Source organism: Carcharodon carcharias, chromosome 19 (genome assembly GCF_017639515.1).
Source record: "Carcharodon carcharias isolate sCarCar2 chromosome 19, sCarCar2.pri, whole genome shotgun sequence".
In the NCBI taxonomy this organism is placed as follows: domain Eukaryota; kingdom Metazoa; phylum Chordata; class Chondrichthyes; order Lamniformes; family Lamnidae; genus Carcharodon; species Carcharodon carcharias.
In genome coordinates this window covers 17,160,349-17,181,678 of record NC_054485.1, presented here as the reverse complement: position 1 = coordinate 17,181,678, position 21,330 = coordinate 17,160,349, and positions in this window count along the sequence as shown.

The window sequence follows — 21,330 nt, the reverse complement described above, 5'->3', positions numbered from 1 at the left end:
ATCTTTTGTAGGGCTGACAGATGAGCCACATGCCTGCGGTGCTATGGAGAGAGGACTCTGGCATAGAATGGACCATCTTTATCCAATCCACTAATCTGTTTGGCCTGAGTGCAGAATTAAGGATGGATTTGCTCCAAGGTCTACCCATTGTAACTAAAATATTCCATCTCTGGTTACTGAAGCCATGGGCAATGAAAAGTAAACATCAGGTTAGTTTAGAAATCTAATTTTACTGAATAATATTTTTAACGGTCTGTTTCATGTTTTATTTAGGTATTAAAATGTAGCCAATGTTTGTATTCTGTAAGGGTCATGCTGCTTTTGATGAAATTTATCTGAGCCTTGAGTTTGATTCAGATTCTTAATCACAGCTCCATAGAATGGCAGTTACTGAATGTTTTTAGCTAAGCTGTTTGAATGATTCTGTAGCAGAAGGTTACTTACAAACTGCATTACCGTTGGCACGTTTTTGAGCTATCATATTCCAAATCATCAAATAGAGGCTTGACCCGTACATTAGTATGTAGATGCTATTCACTAAACTTTGTTGATTTAGAATGTGGCACTTCAAGGAGAATTGAATTTCAGGAACTTCAATCTCCTCTTATTGACCTGCAAATGATGTCAAAATAACACTTATTTGTCAGTGTGTTTCTTTCAATAATGTAATGGCTCCGTCTGGTTTACAGCATTGCATGCAGCAGGCTGGATGATGAGAACACCCAAGGGAAAGAAACTTCTGGACAAGGTTAAGCAACCTTTATTAATCACATATACATGTCCTCAGCTGGAAGTGGATATAGTAGGATGCAGATGAACACTGATCTCCCAAAGCCCACCAGCCCAATGACAAAACCTGCTGTTCAGAGGTGAATGTCTTCAACGCTCAGCCTTTCAGATTGGTACCAATTTCCAAGGAGACCTGCTTTGCCTATGCACGATGTGCTTGAGGAAACTGTGTCTAATCATTTGGCCCTAATTCAAAATATTAATTAACAGTGATTAAGAGACCTCTTTTGAAACATGTATTACATTAAAAATAAATCATTGTTCAGATGGAAAAAACGGCTTTGTAATCAAAGCCAAAAGAAAGTATTGAAAACAAAAGTAATCAGAAGCATTAGATTAAAGATATGCAAAACGTGTATCTATAATTGTTCTGAAGTTCACCCTTTCTTGCATTAGACAAGATGAATAAAGAAGGTAATCTGTGTTTTCATAGTAACATGCATGGCATCACAGAGCACAGAGGAGGCCACTCAGCCCATCGTTCCTGTTGCTCCACTATCCTTTAATTCTAGTGAGACGATTCTCTGGGTGTCATGTTCTTCCTTGGCCAAACAAGTAACCTTTCAACTACAATTCACAGAAAAGCCTTATCATTTTGTTAGACTTCTTGAAAGGGAAAAATGTGGAGGCCTTGACAGCAGCAAGCCATAAGACCTGCTTAGGCTTTCCTGAAATTACTTCTCATATTATGATCAAAACAGGTGTAGGATCATCAATACTGTGAACCTTTTTAGGGTGCTGCTATGTTGTCTGCCATTTTATAAAAACCTGCAAAAGCATCAGGTACATGCTCTTGAATGACAGCAGTCATCAGTTTGATGAGACTTAAGTGGTTTATGCAATTAATGCTGGTTAAGTCACCCACAGGTACTAAATAGTTCAAATCACACCTGTAAAAATGTTACTAAATTGTACTCAATTGAGCCCTTCATTTTAATAAGTAGTTATTATCAGGAAATGTAAACTAATGCAGCAAGAGAGAAGGATAATTGAAGAGGGAAGGCAATTAAAGTTCTGTTTGACTTTTGTAACAAAATATAACCAAATAGTACATGTTCTAAAGGTTACAGCAGAACAGCAATGAATAAAATCAGTGCAATCCTGTCACCAGTATTTCAAAAATCCCTTGTGAGTTTGGACATCTGCCCAATGAATGAATTGTTTGCTTGGCTTCCATGGGTCAGTGCTAACACTGTAGCTGACTGACACAGGCATATTGAGTAAAATGCGTAATATCTGCTCCAGCCAGCAGTCAGTACGCTTGTCCATTGAGAATTAACAGGGAACTTATACCAAGGGTGGAAGTTTATGGTCCCCTGCTGGCAGGTTTGAAGGCAAGGGGGTATTGTGTGGCCTAGCCGCTGCCTACATGCCCATCCCTGACTTGTCTCCCAATTTACGGGCGGGCGGGTTGGGGGCGGGGGGTGGGGGGGTGGGGGGGGTTGGTGTAGGTGCAGTCCGTCCTTGTCCTGTTGGGAACCTTACTGGCCGCTTAAGTACCACATCCCGCTCCCGCCGTTATTTTACCCAAGGTGGGTATCCCGGCAACCGTTACCGGGCGAGCTGTTGTCGGGCAAGGAGGGGGTGGGGAACCAGCCAGGCCCCGCTGATGTCCCGGACTTACCTTTAGTCCAGCCTCCACGACCTCCTCTTCTTCAGGGACCGGCTGAATCCCCAGCAGTGGCTACCGTTTGAAACTGGCGCCGCTGGAACTACAGGTTATCTGATTGGCCAGCAGATCTATAAGGCGGGACTTCCTCCCCAGATGGAGGCAGAAGTCTTGCCCTTAGCCGATTAACACCCTGTCGAACGTTAAGTGGCTGCGGGGCAGCCGGAATCGGCAGGGGATGAGTTCCCCACTGACTCTGTCACCCGAAAAATCCTCCCCCATGTCGTCCCAGGACATGAACTCCTCCACAAAGTGAGCTCTGGGCAGGATCCTCCGTGACAGCAACAGGGGTGAAGGTGAAGCACTGCCTCAGGCAGAAGGCAGTTGGGGGCGGGGGGGGGGGTGGGGTGGGGGGGGGGCACTGTCACTGGGTGATGGACTCCATACACTTACAATTGCCCCTGAGCAGCCAGTTGATGGGGTTCATGGGAACAGGTTGCCCCTTCACATTCCTGGGCTCGATTTTACTGTCCCCCCAGGGGAGGGCTGGCGCGTGGGGCAGGTGCAAAATTGGGTGCCATGTCGAAGACGTGGTCCCTGGCACCTTCCCCCGCCCGACCTCAACCCCCGCTGCAGTTTTACCAGTGGCGGGGGAGGTGTTGACAGTTAAATGGCTGCCGAGTGAGCTAGACAAGCGGAGGTGGGCTTGCCCCTGAATTTTACACTAGGGTTGCGGGGTCACGTGCACCTCACCCCACCCCACCCCACCCCCCCGACCACAAACTGCCGAAAAATCCAGCCCTCTGCATCTAATATGAGTGAACTTCGGATAAGAAAGACAAAATGACGAGCAAATGGAGGGAAAAGGCAAAAAAAAAATAGAGGAATTATCATTTAGAACCTGCATTCGGTCGGTTTAGTTGATGCAGAAGTTGAACGGTAGCGGAACTTAATAGGCCCAAGGGGGGTGGTCTCATCCACCGGTTCTCAAACCAGTGAGGAATCCCCATCAGTTCCGAGGTTGAGGCCCAAAAGAATTGTGGCCCATCAGCCACTTTACTGGCTACAGTCAGGCCTTCCCTGGGATCAAGGACCCCAAGGACCTGGGAGCAGTGGCAGCTGCTGGTAATGCACCCACCAGAGGCCCAGGCTCAACAACGGAGAGAGGCCAAAGGTGAGTGAGGGCGGGATGTGGGTCACAGGGATGGCGCTGTGGGAGACCGTGGGGGGAGGGGAGGGGAGGGGAGGGGAGTGGACGAGGTGGAGGCTTTCAGCAGCATCGCCTTCCTGAAATAAAAACAGAACTTGCTGGAAAAGCTCAGCAGGTTTGGCAGCATCTGTGGAAATTGGGTGTCGGGAAAAGGGCGGGGGATAAAGTCGGGGGGGAGAAAAGGGGGGAGAAAGGGGGGAGAGAAAGGGGGATGTAGGAAAGAGAGGGAGTGAGAAAGAGACGGGATGGGAAAGGAGGATAACGAGGGTATGTGTGGGAAGGGGGTGTTGTGGGAAAGGGGGGGGTTGAGGGGGAAATGGGGTGTGTGGGGGAAAGGGGAGGTTGTGGGGAAGGGGGCTGTATGGAGGAGGGGGTGTTGGGGAGGGGGGTTGTGGGAAATGGAGAAGGGGGTTCAGAAAGGGGGGTTGGGGTTCTGGGTGGGTGGGGGGGGGTGTTCCCACCTCGAGCCCTTCCCTCCCCACCTTAGTTGGTGACAGTTTCCCCTGTTTCTTGGTGGGGACAGATGCCAGGAAGTTGATGTGTTTACTCCTGCCCAATGCTCCCGGCCCCCCACCACTATCATGTCCGCTCTGGCGGGCTCAGTTAAATTCCACCCCATGAAGCTCCTGCTCCATTTCCTGGGCTTTTATTACAAAACATGAACTTCCTGGTTAATCGTTCCATTTCTTAGTAACCAGCAAGTTTTGTCTGAAATCAAGCTAATCAGTAGCTGGTCTCTGCAGCTAAATCTGCCTGGTGTTGAATGATCACATTGCTGTTCTCTTACACTGTTCCAATTAGGATATCTGGTCTATCATGCCTGAGCCCTAATTAAACAGCCAGTGCAGTATTAACAAACATGGGCTGCATGTTCTTCGCTATTTAGATAAATATTTGTTTGTAGCTTCATTTTCACTGTCGCAAAAACGTACTCCTGAGCACAATGCCGCTCATGAATAGGGCTTTCGATCTTATTACATTACAGTGTACAAATTAACCTTCTGGGATTGCAGTGAGAACTTTCATACTAAATTAAAGCAGGCCGGATTTATTAACCTTCAGCCTAATGAAGATGTACCAATGGCTCTTCTATGGTGGCATTCCGCCCAGAGACTCAAACGCTCAGTGCAGCGTCCATGTCCAGCAGTCTTGGAGGGTGGGGCACAGCGGTCCAAGGCTCTGCCGACGTAATTCAGGCGCCCAATTTCTAAATTATACATTAGGTTCTTATATTATATCCCATTAGAAATTGCTTGGCCCTTTGAATCATGCGACCTTCCTATGTGAACTTGTCCCGTTGTTTCAGGTACAGCAGACTCCAGACTCAGGGATGTTCTAAGGGAAGTGGTTCCCTGATCACTGTAACCTCTTGTGGAAAACCTAGATATGCGGTGTAAACCGGAGATACAGAGTCCGATCGAGAGAACCTCGAAGGGATTTCCCCAGCACAAGAATCCCTTTGGCAGGCGGTAGCCGGCATTATTCTGAAACCTGCCCTTGTCTAAATGTGGCATTCCTCAGCTGATTACTTCAAATCTAACTCTTCGCTGGCCAACTCTCTTTCCACACTGAGGAGTCGGTTTTCCATCGTGTGGAATTACTGGGCCACCCAATTATTTGCGCTGGTTTGCATTATTCTTGTGTTTCTCATCTCGGCATATTACTGTCCGTTGCCAACATACAGCTGAAGCTTTCTCACCCTGAGAGTTCACCAGACTGATCCCTGGGATGGCAAGGCTGTTGCATGAGGAGAGATTGAGAAAACTGGGGCAAAAACAGAAAATGCTGGAAAAACTCATCAAGTCCGACAGCGTATGTGACCCACAGACAGGTCAACTCTGCTTCCCTCTCCACAGATGCTGTCAGAATGGCTGAGTTTCCAGCATTTTCTGTTTTTGTTTCAGATTTCCAGCATCCGCAGTATTTTGTTTCTATTGAGAAAACTGGGCTTGTATTCTTTAGGTTTCAAAGAAGGAGAGGTGATCTCACTGAAACTTACAACATTCTCACAGCGTGTGACAGGGTGGATGTAGATAGGATGTCTCCCCTGGCTGGTGAGTGCAGAACCAAAGGGCACTGTCTCAGATCAGGGCCAGGCCATTTAGGACTGAGATGAGGAGGAATTTCTTCACTCAGAGGGCTGTGAAGACTCAGTCATTCAGCATGTTCAAGACAGAAATTGATAGATTTCTGGATGCTAATGACATCAAGGGATATGAGGATAGCACGGGGAAAGTGGTGTCGAGGTAGATGATCAGTCATGATCTAATTGAATGGCAGAGCAGGCTCAACGGGCTGAATGGCCTACTCCTGCTCCTATGTTTCTATGTTCCGAGAATAATTCTCCATTGTTTTGTTGGAACAGGAGAAGGTCATTGAACCCCTGGAGCCTGTTCCACCATTCAATTGAGATCATGGCTGCATTGTATCGCTAACTCCATTTACTTGCCTTGGGTCCATATCCCTTAATGCCTTTGGCTAGCAAAAATCTATTGATGACAGGTTTGAAATTATTGTTAGCATCTACCTCTCTTTGTAGGAGACAGCTCTACACTTCTACCATCCATTGCATGAAGGAGTCAACTTCTCTCCTGAAAGGCCCGACTCAGATTTAAAGGTTATGTCCCTTTTGTCCTAGAGTCCTTCATCAGTGGATAAAAAGTTTCTCGCTATAACCCTTAACAATATCTTTCGAAATCTTTTAATCCTCAATTAACCTTTTATGTTCCAGGGGTGCAAGGGATATCTATGGTGGCCGTGGTGTGATACAGTTTACAGGACCCTGAGGTGCTGTGGCAACATGTTGTAGTCTGGAGTTATGGACGGTGGTGGAAGAGGCTCCAACATTTTTTCCAACACATGACTGACCGGGAATCACACCCATTCTTATCACCTGCTATTGCCGCGCATTGGAGGGATTTACAAGTCGACACTCAACCTGTTTGGCCGTGTTACGAATACACCTTCCTTGGCTGACAGGTCCAGCTCAGAGGCAGGGAGGTACCCACTGCAGCACAAGACCTCCTTGGCGATGGTACAACATCAAACTATCTCACCTAGGATACTACCCCACCCGGCTTGTAACATCAGGGCAAAAAGAGAAAATGTGGAAAGCAGACAGCAGTGGGTCAGCGGGTCGCACTCTTGCCTCTGAGTCAGGTTTAAATTCATACCAAATTTTGAGCATAGAAAAATCAATAACTCCATTGCGTTATTGAGGGGATACTACACTGCCCAAGGATGAGATGTTAAACCAAGGGCCTATCTGCCCTCACAGGTGGATGGAAAATATCCCAAGATATTATTTGAAAGAATAGCAGGTGAGATATCACCAGTGTCCTGACCAATATTTATCCCTAAACTGACATCACTAAAAGCAGGTGTTTTTGGGCATTTTCACAAAATCAGGAGGAGATGTGTTTGACAGCTGTCTGCCCCTGTACGTTCTCTCAGCATTCCTTGAGTCGGGGAAGGCAGAGTTGGACAAGCTTGTGCACCATAGAGACTGAAGCTGGCATATTGCTATCATGTTTATGAGACAGAAGGGGGCGTACTTGGCCTCTCATTTGTGCTTGCAGCAAGTGGAGGACAAATGCAAAATTTAACCTTAAAAAAACAGATCTTGCGGATAACTCCAGCAGCAGGCAAGATACCCCTGGTGCACAGCTGTCTGGCCTCTCAGTCCCGTAGCTAACATTGCCTCCTGGTTTTCTGTACTGGGACTAAATGGATCAGGACAGAAAATGCTGGCATGTCAGAGCCAGGCTGTGCTTAGTGTGCTTTTCAGTTCAGTAATGGGGATTGGGAAGGGAGGAGAGGAAATGCTGGTGTATAGTGCAAGTCCCTGATATTTCTCCATCAATTTCTACTCATGTTAAGTAACACTTAGCAGCATGAAAATACACTTACATTCACAAAATATTTTTTTCACGTTGTTACATGATAGTGCACTGACGGCATTCCTTTATAATTTGCATGGGTGTGCCAGCAAGATCACACGTGTGTCAGCGCATGTGCACATGCATATCAATGCCTGCACACGTGTGGGTTTGTGCACGCATCTGTGTGTGCAAAAGCCCGTGTGGGGGTTTTTATGTGCATGGGTGTGCACCTGGGTGTACGCATGTGCTTGCTTGTGCACGCGCTTGTGAGTGTGTGTGTGGGAGTGTCCATATATGTGAATGTGCGCACGTGTGCATTTTTTTTTAACATTTGCACATGTGTGAACTTCTCCTTTTGCAAGGAGCTGAAGGCACAGCGCAGCACACACTCTTCTTTTGAACAGGCAAATCAGCTGATTCTGCCAGTTGACCTCTCTTCGACATGTGTGTGTCTCGATTGCCTTCGCTCCCTAAATATTTTTACAAAACCTGCAGCCATACGCTAGGTTCTAGTGGAAAGGGCAAAGGGTTAAACTGTTAAATTAATGAAGTCAATTATTTTAAACCTCCCTGGTAATTTAAAAAAAAACACAAGTTAAATGACTAGATCTCCTCATAAGCAGAACTGATTCAAATTGGTTCTGATAAAGCTTACTTAATGAAGATACGACTACATCTCAGCAAAGGTCATCAGTAGCACTAGAATCAATTTTAATTAGTTCAGGCCTGCCCAGAGAACCCAGTAACAAATGGAACCTTTTTTGTTTGCTGCATTTATGCAAAAGAAGTTGATTCTGTGTCAAATTCCAGTCACCGGAAATTATTTGGTTTGAATTTATCTATAAGTAAGGATCAGGTTTCAAATCAATGGCCATCCAGAGGTTGTCAAGAGGCAAAAAATGTTTGTCTTGAAGCAGATATTTCATTTGTCCTACACTTCATGGAAAATAACTGTTGATTCAGATAATATATTACACAAATTAGATTCAAAAATAATGCTGCAGAGAGCCAACTTTTCATCAGTGATTCTGCTCCAGGACATTTTAATGTAATTATTTCAGCAGGAGGGAGAGCACACAGAATGAAAGGAAAGACATTGAAAGATAATAAGAACTGCAGGGATTTAGTCTACGCAGAACACAGCTGACAAAAGCTGATATGTTCAGAATGTTATGATAATTTCTGTTATCCAGCAGCCCACTGAGAGATTCACTGAAAAAAAAGGGCTGTTTCTAAAAATACCATAATGTTAAGCATTTGGCTAACATTTTACATTACATTTGCAGGTTGGGATTAAACTCACTAAGTAGTTAAGAATGTATGCTTTAAGATGTCTGAAAAATTTATAGGTGTACAAGAAAATATAGCTTTCACCTTGGTTTCGAGTATAAATATTAAGAAATAATTGCCTGCACTGAAAAAACTGAGCACATTAACAAAAGTTGAAGAGAGAAGACCTCGCTGTCAAAAATTGAAAGTGACATTTTAGAAATGACATAAAAGTGATATTTTTAACAAATACCTTCCTCTTCTGGAAGCTTCCTTTCAGTATGTTGGCAAATACAAGTGTCCAGATGATACGCTACATAGAATACACAGAAACAGGCCATTTGGCCCAATAGCTCTGTGCCGAGATTTATGCTCCACATGAGCCTCCTTCCACCATATTTCATCTCATCCTATCTTTTACCAGAGGTAGATGGGAAAGTGGAGTTGGGGCCACAATCAGATCAGCCATGATCTTATCGAATGGTGGAGAGGGCTTGAGGGGCCGAATGGCCTATGCCTGCTCCTAATTTGCATGTTTGTATGCAAATACTTCAATTCCACACATATATATGTGTATGTATATATATATATTATATATATATATATATATATATATATATATGTGACCACATTGTGTGTACATATATATGCCAAGGACATCTCTTCTGGGCTGGAGGGAAACTTGGAGTGGGAGGGGAAGGACCCAGTTGTCATGGTCCATATAGGTACCAATAACATGGGTAGGACTAGGAAAGAGATTCTGCTGAGGGACTATGAGCAGCTCGGGTCTAAATTAAAAAGCAGAACCACAAAGGTAATTATCTCTTGGTTACTACTTGAGCCATGTGCAAATTGGCATAGGGTAAATAAAATTAGAGAGTTAAATGCGTGGCTCAAAGATTAGTGTGGGAGAAATGGGTTCCGATTCATGGGGCACTGGCACCATTATTGGGGAAGGAGAGAGCTGTTCCATCAGGACTGGCTTCATTTGAACCATGCTGGGACCAGTGTCCTGGCAAATTTTATAGCTAGGATGGTAGATAGAGCTTTAAACTCACTAGTGGGGGGGAGGGTTCAATTGAAGCAAAGTTTAGAAAATCAAAAAATAAGCGCGAAAGCAGAGGTGCAGGGTATTGAAGAGGTGGACAATAATAAAAGTGTGACAGGGAGGGGCAGAACATATAAGCGGAAGAGTGCAGCAGAAACTAGAACCAGAATGAGTAATAAAGGTAAAAAGTCAAAGATTAAGGCTCTTTATCTGAATGCATGCAGCATTTGTAATAGGATAGATGAGTTGACGGCACAAATAGAAATAAATGGATATGGCTTGATAGCTATTACAGAGACGTGGTTGCAGGGTGACCAAGACTGGGAACTCAATACTCAAGGGTATTCGACGTTCCAGAAAAATAGGCAAAAAGGAAAAGGAGGTGGGGTAGCTTTGTTAATAAAGGAAGGTATCAGTGCAGTGTTGAGTAGTGATATAGGTGCAATAGATTGTGATGTGGAATCCATTTGGGTGGAAATAAGGCATAGCAAGGGGAAGAAGTCACGGGATCAGAGTTATCTGTAGGCCCCCGAAGAGTTGCCTCACTGTAGGACAAAGTATAAATCGGGAAATAATGGAGGTGTGTAAGAAGGGCACTACAATTGGTGATTGATACATGGGTGATTTTAACCTGCATATTGACTGGACAAATCAGATCGGCAGGGGTAACATGGAAGGTGCATTTGTAGAGTCCATCAGGGATTGTTTCTCAGAGTAATACATTGCAGAACCTACCTGGGAACAGGCTATTTTAGATCTAATAATGTGTAATGAGGTAGGGTTAATAAGAGATCTCATAGGTAAGGATCCTCTAGGTGCTAGCGATCACAGCATGGTAGAATTTTAAATTCAGTTTGAGGGCAAGCAACTCTGATCTCAAACCAGTGTCCTCAACTTAAATAAGGGCACTTACAGAGGTAAGAAGAAAGAGTTGTCTAAAGTGGGCTGGGAAAATAGACTAAGGGGGAGGTCAGTGGATGGGCAGTGGCAGACGTTTAAGCAGATATTTCATAATGCTCAGTAAAAATTTATCCCAGTCAAAAAGAAGGACTCGATGAGAAGGACGAACCACCCATGCTTAACAAAGGTGGTCAAGGAGAGTATCCAATCAAAACCTAAGGCATAGGAAGCGGTGAAAACTAATGGTAGGCCAGAGGATTGGGAATCTTTTGGGAACCAGCAGCGGATGACTAAAGAGCTAATAAAGAGGGAGAAAATTGATTATGAAAATAAATTGGCAAGAAATATAAAAACAAACAGCAAGTGCTTCTATGGGCATATAAAAAGAAAGAGAGTAGCTAAAGTGAGCGTGGGACCCTTGGAGGATGTAACTGGAGAATTGATAATGCGGAACAGGGAAATGGCAGTTAATTTAAATCAATATTTTGCATCGGTCTTCATGGTGGAGAACACCATAAACATTCCAAAGATATCAGATAAGCAAGGAGCCAATGGAAGGAAAGATCTTGTAACAGTCTCTATCACAAGGGACAAAGTATTTGAGTAACTAATGGGACTAAAGGCAGACAAGTTGCCAGGACCAGATGCCTGCATCCAAGGGTTTTAAATGAAGTGGCTGCAGAGATAGTGGATGCTTTGGTGGAAATATTTCAGAACTCAATGGAGTCCGAGAAGGTCCCAGCGGATTGGAAAACTGCTAATGTGACACCCCTGTTCAAGAAGGGAGGGAGACAAAAAGCAGGAAACTATAGGCTAGTCAGCCTAATGTCTGTCATTGGGGAAATGGTAGAGTCCATTATTAAGGAAGAAATAGCAGGACTTACAGAAAAGCTTCACGCAATCAGAGTCAACATGGTTTTGTGAAAGGGAACTCATGTCTGACAAATTTGCTAGAGTACTTTGAGGATATAAAAAGGAGAGTTGATATAAGGGAGCCAGTAAATGTAGCGTATTTGGATTTTCAGAAGGCATTCAATAAGGGGTCACATAAAAGGTTATTGCACAAGATATTATCACAGTATTGCGGGTAATGTATTAGCATGGATTGAGGATTGGAAAACACACAGAAGACAGAGAGTCGGGATTAATGGGTCTTTTTTGGGTTGGAAAGACATAACTAGTGGAGTGCCACAAGGATGAGTCCTAGGGCCTCAATTATTTACTATCTATATTAATAACTTGGAGGAGGGGGTGGAGTGAAATGTATCCAAATTTGCTGATGATACAAAAATAGGTGGGAGGGCATGTTCTGGTGAGGACATAAGGAATCAGCAAGGGGATATAGACAGGTTGAGTGAGTGGGCAAAAACTTGGCAGATAGAGTTTAATGTAGGAAAATGTGAGGTCATGCACTTTGGTAGGAAAAATCAAAAGGCAAACTATTATTTAAATTGAGAGAGACTCCAAAAAAGTGCAGCACAGAAGGATCTGGGTGTTCTTGTGCAAGAAACACAAAACGTTAGCATGCAGGCGCAGCAAGTAATTGAGAAGGCAAATGGAATTTTGGCCTGTATTGCTCGGGGGTTGGAGTTTAAAAATAGGCAAGTCTTGTTACAACTGTACAGGGTGTTTGTGAGGCCACACCTGGAGTTCTGTGTACAGTTTTGGTCCCCATATTTAATAAAGGATAGACTGGCGTTGGAGGCAGTTCAAAAGAGATTCACTAGGCTGATTCCTGGGATGAAGGTGTTGACTTATCAAGAACAGCTGAACAGGTTAGCCCTTTATTCATTACTATTTAGAAGAATGAGAGGTGATCTTATTGAAATGTATAAGATCCTGAGGAGCCTTGACAGGGTAGATGTTGAGAAGATGTTTCCACTAGTGAGGGAATCTCAAACTAAGGGACATTGTTACAGAATAAGGGGACACTCATTTAAAACTGAGATGCGAAGGAATTTCTTCTCTCAGAGGATAGTGAACGTCTGGAATTCTCTACCTCAGAGAGCTGTGGAGGCGAGATCACTGAACGTATTTAAAGAGTGGGGAGATAGCCCTCAACTCCCTGATACTTCAAAAATCTATGAGGAGCTGGCACGAAAGAAGGGTTGAGGCCTGGGGTAGATCAGCCATGGTCTTATTGAATGGCAGGGCAGGCTTGAGGGCTGAATGGCCTACTCCTGCTCCTATTTCTTAAGTCAGTTTTGGGCTCCACCATGAGTGGGAACATTTTCATTAGATGTAGCCTATCAACCCCACCTTGTAATTTTAAATACCTCTATTAGGTTACCCCTGCCATCCCCCCCAGATTCTATTGGAGGTGCTGGGGCGGATTATTTAATTCAAGAATATTTTAATGGTTGTCATTTTTACATTTCCCATTGGTTTTTAATTTTCATTCCATCTTAACATTTTCAATTTCTCTTCATTTATATTCCTTTTTTTAATTTTTGTTATATTCAAGCTGTTCGGCTAGGCCTGTTTTGTTTTGTTTTGTTTTTTCTCCTTCATTCACTCGTCAGTTTTTCTTCTCATTTCTCAGTCTCTCTTCAGTAGCTGGCTAATGACATTCTTTGCAGGCAGTTCACAGATCCATTTACAACTGTGCAGATTTTTGCTAACTAACCCACACTTAGCTATTGCAGCCTTCATCAGCCTTCAGTAATCAAGCTCAGACCAAAAAGCAGGGAGAGAAAATAATCAACTAAGCAAAATAGGCAACTAGTCGGAGCATGCTGACAAAAATGACTGATTATTGGATGGATTTTTTACAATTCCAATCAGTATGGGAGAGTTAGTGATTTCTTCCAGTGTCAATCAGTAAACGGGCATGTAATGATTTTTCTAATGTCTCACAGTGCACAACAACTACTGGGTTCCTGGTGATTTGGACTTTTTTTTAAAAAAAGAGCATTTGTTCTCATAATGACTCACACTGCAGACAGTTTTCTGCGGAGTTGTATACTTAGATTTTTGGTGGGATCCACATGTTTAAGAAAGAGCCTGTTGTGAAGTTGACAGTCGTTCCCACTTTGCAGATTGCTGCACCTGCGTCTCCTTGATGGGCAACTTAAATACAACAGATCATAAGGTTTGGCTGAGCAAAAGAAACACATTCTTAAGAAACAATTCCGGATATTTCCTAATGCCTAGCCCTAGGTGAAGAAAATGGAAAAAATGCCATTAAAGAATGTGTTCTTTCACTATTTGTCACATAATACTAAATATTATATGGTAAGAGATTTCTGCAAATGTTGGTGCAGGTCAATCAAACAATCCTTGTTTGTTGTTTAAATGCCTTTTCTAATAGAGCCATAAAGAAGACACTAGATCCAGTGTTATCAAAAATCAAACAAAAGTGCCCCCATATTAAAGGGGGCAACTAATAAAGGACTAAACCAAAGAAAACTTACAAAATTAAATAATATTATCAGTCTTGTCCAATACTCACTCCTGCCTCTGCCATGCCCACCATTTGAGAAGGCTCCATGCGTACCAGTTGACATTGTGTGTTCTCTCTCCAGGCCCACGCGAGCATACGATCTCGGCCGGAATTTTCTAGAGGCTGGACGGCGAACAAAATGGACGCCAAGCTCCGCAGACAGAAATCCCAGCTCCGCCCTCCACCATTTTCCTGAGAGCAGGGGAGAAAGTGGGCCTCAGAATCCACCAGCTCCTATTCACAAAGGCAGTTTAGATCATTGCGGGCTCATTCAGAGCCTATTCCCTTAAGTTTTCCAATTTTCAGCAAAGCAGCTGGAACTCAGCAGCTGTCAGGAATCAGCCCAGCTCAGTTGGGGCAGGGAGAGGGTCGGCTGTAAGCTCATGTGGGAAGACGCAGTTTGAAATGGCACTGAAGAGGCTGAGTATGGCAGACAGGTCCTACCCTATATTAAAAATTCATTGATTTTAAGATGCGTCACTAGCCTAACCTGTCCTGAGTTCAGGCTGCCTGCTGCCGAAATTTGGGAAATTTGAACCGGAGAAACTGCTCTCCAAAAACTTTAATTGGTAAACAGCAGCCACAACAATGGTTGCCAGTTCAGGCCAGAATGTGACCCACTTTCCTAGTTTCCTGTCTCCATTCCCCGTTCTGTGGGAGAATTTCTCCCCTATAGAGTCCATAGCACCAAACAGCCCACTTGGCCGAACTGGGTTATGCTGGTGTTTATGCTTTATATGAGCCTTCCCCTACTCCTTTTCATGTCACCCTATCAATATATCTTTCTATTCCTTCGTCACTCATGTGCTTGACCAGTTTCCCCAAAATGTTGGCAGTGGTCCAATGGAATATATTCCCTTTATCTAAAATCTGTGTGGATCAGATTCTACTTGAAACCTCTGGACATGTGGAGACAAATTTGGACCAAGGCCCATTAGTTGTGCATCCTAGCTTTATAATATTTTTAATGGAAACTGGATGCAAGGGACAATCTGCCTGCCATGAGAATGTTCCCACAGAGAGGATTCAACTGTGCTCAGCATTTATTCCAATAACCATTGACTCCTAGTTCTCTCAATTAAAAGATAGGAAAACAATGTTTCACAATATGCGAAGCGATCAATGCACCACAGCAGCACTGGTTTAAGACGTTTGATTACAGAAGGAAGAAGTCAATACTAATATAAAAGCATAGGGTGAAGCATTGTCTGTTTATCTTGAGATTTGTAATTGAAAAATGTTCTAAAACTCTACAGGTTTGTCTAATCTATTTATAATATTCATTAGGGCTTGCAGTAAACTCGATTTTTTTTCTTTTGCCAACGTTAAAATGCAGGAACCAGCCATCATTTGGAAAGAGATTCAGTTTTCAAAGAGTTAAATCAGTACAAAATAATGGAGCGACTCCTGTCTCTGGGTTTACAAGCAGTGTTACTGAAAGTAGCTGATAAATAACAAAACAAAATGGCACAGCACTTAGCAGATGGGTTGAAGTGAGGACAATGGGGCAGATCACATGCCCGGGACTCTCTGTTCACCCAGTAACAAAGAAATAACTAGGGTCACGGTTTGAAGGGATAAAATTTAATGAACGTCTCAAAAAGGGCTTATATTTTTAGAAAGGCCCTTGCACTATCTACCATTATTCTAATCAGTTTTCCAGCACAGTTTACATTGAACTAGGGAGCAGAGAGCTGGATTAAAATACAAGGCACAATGGGGGTTTTATTCAGCTCAAGGTCCCTGTTACAACTTAAAAATGCGCTGGAAGGTTCAATTATAGCCATAACCAGACAGGACATGATTTTACCTGGAAAAACTCAGCAGGTCTGGCAGCATCGGCGGAGAAGAAAAGAGTTGACGTTTCGAGTCCTCATGACCCTTCGACAGAACTTGAGTTCGAGTCCAGGAAAGAGCTGAAATATAAGCTGGTTTAAGGTGTGTGTGTGGGGGGCGGAGAGATAGAGAGACAGAGAGGTGGAGGGGGTTGGTGTGGTTGTAGCGACAAACAAGCAGTGATAGAAGCAGATCATCAAAAGATGTCAACAACAATAGTACAATAGAACACATAGGTGTTAAAGTTAAAGTTGGTGATATTATCTAAACGAATGTGCTAATTAAGAATGGATGGTAGGGCACTCAAGGTATAGCTCTAGTGGGTTTTTTTTTTATTTTATATAATGGAAATAGGTGGGAAAAGGAAAATCTTTATAATTTATTGGGAAAAAAAAAAAGAAGGGGGAAACAGAAAGGGGGTGGGGATGGGGGAGGGGACTCACGACCTAAAGTTGTTGAATTCAATATTCAGTCCGGAAGGCTGTAAAGTCCCTAGTCGGAAGATGAGGTGTTGTTCCTCCAGTTTGCGTTGGGCTTCACTGGAACAATGCAGCAAGCCAAGGACAGACATGTGGGCAAGAGAGCAGGGTGGAGTGTTAAAATGGCAAGCGACAGGGAGGTTTGGGTCATTCTTGCGGACAGACCGCAGGTGTTCTGCAAAGCGGTCGCCCAGTTTACGTTTGGTCTCTCCAATGTAGAGGAGACCACATTGGGAGCAACGAATGCAGTAGACTAAGTTGGGGGAAATGCAAGTGAAATGCTGCTTCACTTGAAAGGAGTGTTTGGGTCCTTGGACGGTGAGGAGAGAGGAAGTGAAGGGGCAGGTGTTGCATCTTTTGCGTGGGCAAGGGGTTGTGCCATAGGAGGGGGTTGAGGAGTAGTGGGTGATGGAGGAGTGGACCAGGGTGTCCCGGAGGGAGCGATCCCTACGGAATGCCGATAAGGGGGGTGAAGGGAAGATGTGTTTGGTAGTGGCATCATGCTGGAGTTGGCGGAAATGGCGGAGGATGATCCTTTGAATGCGGAGGTTGGTGGGGTGATAAGTGAGGACAAGGGGGACCCTATCATGTTTCTGGGAGGGAGGAGAAGGAGTGAGGGCGGATGCGCGGGAGATGGGCCGGACACGGTTGAGGGCCCTGTCAACGACCGTGGGTGGAAAACCTCGGTTAAGGAAGAAGGAGGACATGTCAGAGGAACTGTTTTTGAATGTAGCATCATCGGAACAGATGCGACGGAGGCGAAGGAACTGAGAGAATGGGATGGAGTCCTTACAGGAAGTGGGGTGTGAGGAGCTGTAGTCGAGATAGCTGTGGGTGTCGGTGGGTTTGTAATGGATATTGGTGGACAGTCTATCACCAGAGATTGAGACAGAGAGGTCAAGGAAGGGAAGGGAAGTGTCAGAGATGGACCACGTGAAAATGATGGAGGGGTGGAGATTGGAAGCAAAATTAATAAATTTTTCCAAGTCCTGACGAGAGCATGAAGCAGCACCGAAATAATCATCGATGTACCGGAGAAAGAGTTGTGGAAGGGGGCCGGAGTAGGGACTGCTGTTCCCGTCACATTCTGAAATCCACTCTCAGTGCCATGCGCCGCCATATGAACACACTCGACCTCTCCCTCCAGCAGCACCGCCGTACCCTTTTTCAAAGCTGCGCGTGCCCCCAGTTTCATTTTATCCTTCGGCTCATCCGACGCCTCAACAAGAAACTTTTTCTCTTTCTCTCAAGTGCTAAGGAACGCAAGCTCCAGCAACTCATCGACACCAACACCCATCTAGGACCCTCCACCCCTGCCTGTCCCTCCGTCCCCATCCCATCTTCCAATCCCAACCCCAGCCGTGTATTCACTATACCCCCTGACCTTCCCCTCTCCGATGCTGAACGTTCAGTGCTCAGCAAAGGACTTAGTTTCATACCCTTACGCCCTCACCTCAATGAATTTCGGGCTCGGCATGATACTGAACTCTTCTTCCGCCGTCTTCGTCTCCGGGCTCACTTCTTTGGGCAGGAGTCCTCTCCCAGTTCAACGGATCCTTTTACCCATCTTCAATATTCTCCCTCCACCTGGACCCCTCCCTCTGGATTCTTACCTTCTCTCGATCTTTTCATTGAGAACTGTCGGCGCGACATTAGTCGTCTCAATTTCTCTGCTCCTCTCACCCATTCTAACCTGTCTCTCTCTGAACTTACTGCACTCCATTCTCTCAGGTCCAACCCTGACATTGTCATCAAACCCGCTGACAAGGGTGGTGCTGTTGTTGTCTGGCGCACTGACCTCTACCACGCGGAGGCTGAGCGTCAACTCGCAGACACTTCCTCCTACCTCTCCCTGGACCATGACCCCACCACTGAACATCAAGCCATTGTTTCCAGGACTGTCACTGACCTCATCTCCTCTGGGGATCTCCCTCCCACAGCTTCCAACCTGATAGTTGCCCAACCTCGGACGGCCCGCTTCTATCTCCTACCCAAAATCCACAAACAGAACTGCCCCGGTAGACCGATCGTCTCAGCTTGCTCCTGCCCCACAGAACTCATTTCTCGTTATCTTGACTCCCTTCTCTCTCCCCTTGTCCAGTCCCTTCCCACCTACATCCGTGATTCCTCTGACACCTTACGTCACATCAACAATTTCCAGTTCCCTGGCCCCTACCGCTTCCTCTTCACCATGGACGTCCAATCCCTCTACACCTCCATCCCCCACCAGGATGGTCTGAGGGCCCTTAGCTTCTTCCTCGAACAGAGGCCCGAACAATCCCCATCCACCACTACTCTCCTCCGTCTGGCTGAACTTGTTCTCACGCTGAACAATTTCTCCTTCAACTCCTCTCACTTCCTCCAAATAAAAGGTGTGGCTATGGGTACCCGCATGGGCCCCAGCTATGCCTGTCTCTTTATGGGGTATGTGGAACATTCCTTGTTGCAGTCCTACTCCGGCCCCCTTCCACAACTCTTTCTCCGGTACATCGATGATTATTTCGGTGCTGCTTCATGCTCTCGTCAGGACTTGGAAAAATTTATTAATTTTGCTTCCAATCTCCACCCCTCCATCATTTTCACGTGGTCCATCTCTGACACTTCCCTTCCCTTCCTTGACCTCTCTGTCTCAATCTCTGGTGATAGACTGTCCACCAATATCCATTACAAACCCACCGACACCCACAGCTATCTCGACTACAGCTCCTCACACCCCACTTCCTGTAAGGACTCCATCCCATTCTCTCAGTTCCTTCGCCTCCGTCGCATCTGTTCCGATGATGCTACATTCAAAAACAGTTCCTCTGACATGTCCTCCTTCTTCCTTAACCGAGGTTTTCCACCCACGGTCGTTGACAGGGCCCTCAACCGTGTCCGGCCCATCTCCCGCGCATCCGCCCTCACTCCTTCTCCTCCCTCCCAGAAACATGATAGGGTCCCCCTTGTCCTCACTTATCACCCCACCAGCCTCCGCATTCAAAGGATCATCCTCCGCCATTTCCGCCAACTCCAGCATGATGCCACTACCAAACACATCTTCCCTTCACCCCCCTTATCGGCATTCCGTAGGGATCGCTCCCTCCGGGACACCCTGGTCCACTCCTCCATCACCCCCTACTCCTCAACCCCCTCCTATGGCACAACCCCTTGCCCACGCAAAAGATGCAACACCTGCCCCTTCACTTCCTCTCTCCTCACCGTCCAAGGACCCAAACACTCCTTTCAAGTGAAGCAGCATTTCACTTGCATTTCCCCCAACTTAGTCTACTGCATTCGTTGCTCCCAATGTGGTCTCCTCTACATTGGAGAGACCAAACGTAAACTGGGCGACCGCTTTGCAGAACACCTGCGGTCTGTCCGCAAGAATGACCCAAACCTCCCTGTCGCTTGCCATTTTAACACTCCACCCTGCTCTCTTGCCCACATGTCTGTCCTTGGCTTGCTGCATTGTTCCAGTGAAGCCCAACGCAAACTGGAGGAACAACACCTCATCTTCCGACTAGGGACTTTACAGCCTTCCGGACTGAATATTGAATTCAACAACTTTAGGTCGTGAGTCCCCTCCCCCATCCCCACCCCCTTTCTGTTTCCCCCTTCTTTTTTTTTCCCAATAAATTATAAAGATTTTCCTTTTCCCACCTATTTCCATTATATAAAATAAAAAAAAAAACCCACTAGAGCTATACCTTGAGTGCCCTACCATCCATTCTTAATTAGCACATTCGTTTAGATAATATCACCAACTTTAACTTTAACACCTATGTGTTCTATTGTACTATTGTTGTTGACATCTTTTGATGATCTGCTTCTATCACTGCTTGTTTGTCGCTACAACCACACCAACCCCCTCCACCTCTCTGTCTCTCTATCTCTCCGCCCCCCACACACACACCTTAAACCAGCTTATATTTCAGCTCTTTCCTGGACTCGAACTCAAGTTCTGTCGAAGGGTCATGAGGACTCGAAACGTCAACTCTTTTCTTCTCCGCCGATGCTGCCAGACCTGCTGAGTTTTTCCAGGTAATTCTGTTTTTGTTTTGGATTTCCAGCATCCGCAGTTTTTTTGTTTTTATCAGGACATGATTTTGGCAGGTGAAAAACGGTGCAGTGCCGTTTTAGATTTAGCTAAGGTTGCCGCTGGCACGTTGACATTTTCCTGACATTAACGTCTGCTGCCCCAGGTAACAGCGCGATCCTTATCGCGCGACTACTCCTCCAGTTTGGAAACCTTTTGTTCAGAAGCACCAGCTGTCCGGAAATTTTTTGAGTAGGCCCAAGCAACTCGCCATTTGACTGATTGGCATCATTTTAATACAGCGCTTTGGAACAGGAAACATGCAGCAGGGGGCAGAATTCTTCCGTCAGCGAGCGGGGGGTGGGGCCCGCTCGCTGACGTGGGATGGCATTGGGCGGAACCCCCGACGTCATTCCACCCTATTTAAATTTTCAGGAAGGCGGGGGGGGGAGCACAGCGAGATCAGCTGTCCGCCCGCCGACCTGTCAACGGCCAATTGAGGCCACTGACAGGGTCATTAAGCCAATTAAAGGCACTGCCCGTCCAACCTTAAGGCTGTTGGGCAATGCCAGGAGCCCCAGCGGAGAACAGGAAAAACATGAAACCTCATCCACTGGCGGGATGAGGGTTCATGTCAGTTTTAAAAAAGTTTAATAACGTTTTGGTGATATTTATTAACATGTCCTATCTCGTGTGAGATTGTCACATGAGGGGGACATGTTAATAATTTTTTAATTATTCTATTTTTGAAGTTTGAAAAACCGTCAGTGATCTCCCTGAGGCAGCGCTTATTCTCAGGGAGATGTGCGCACTCTGACAGTTGGGGAATCCCTCCACCCCTGCACAGGAAGC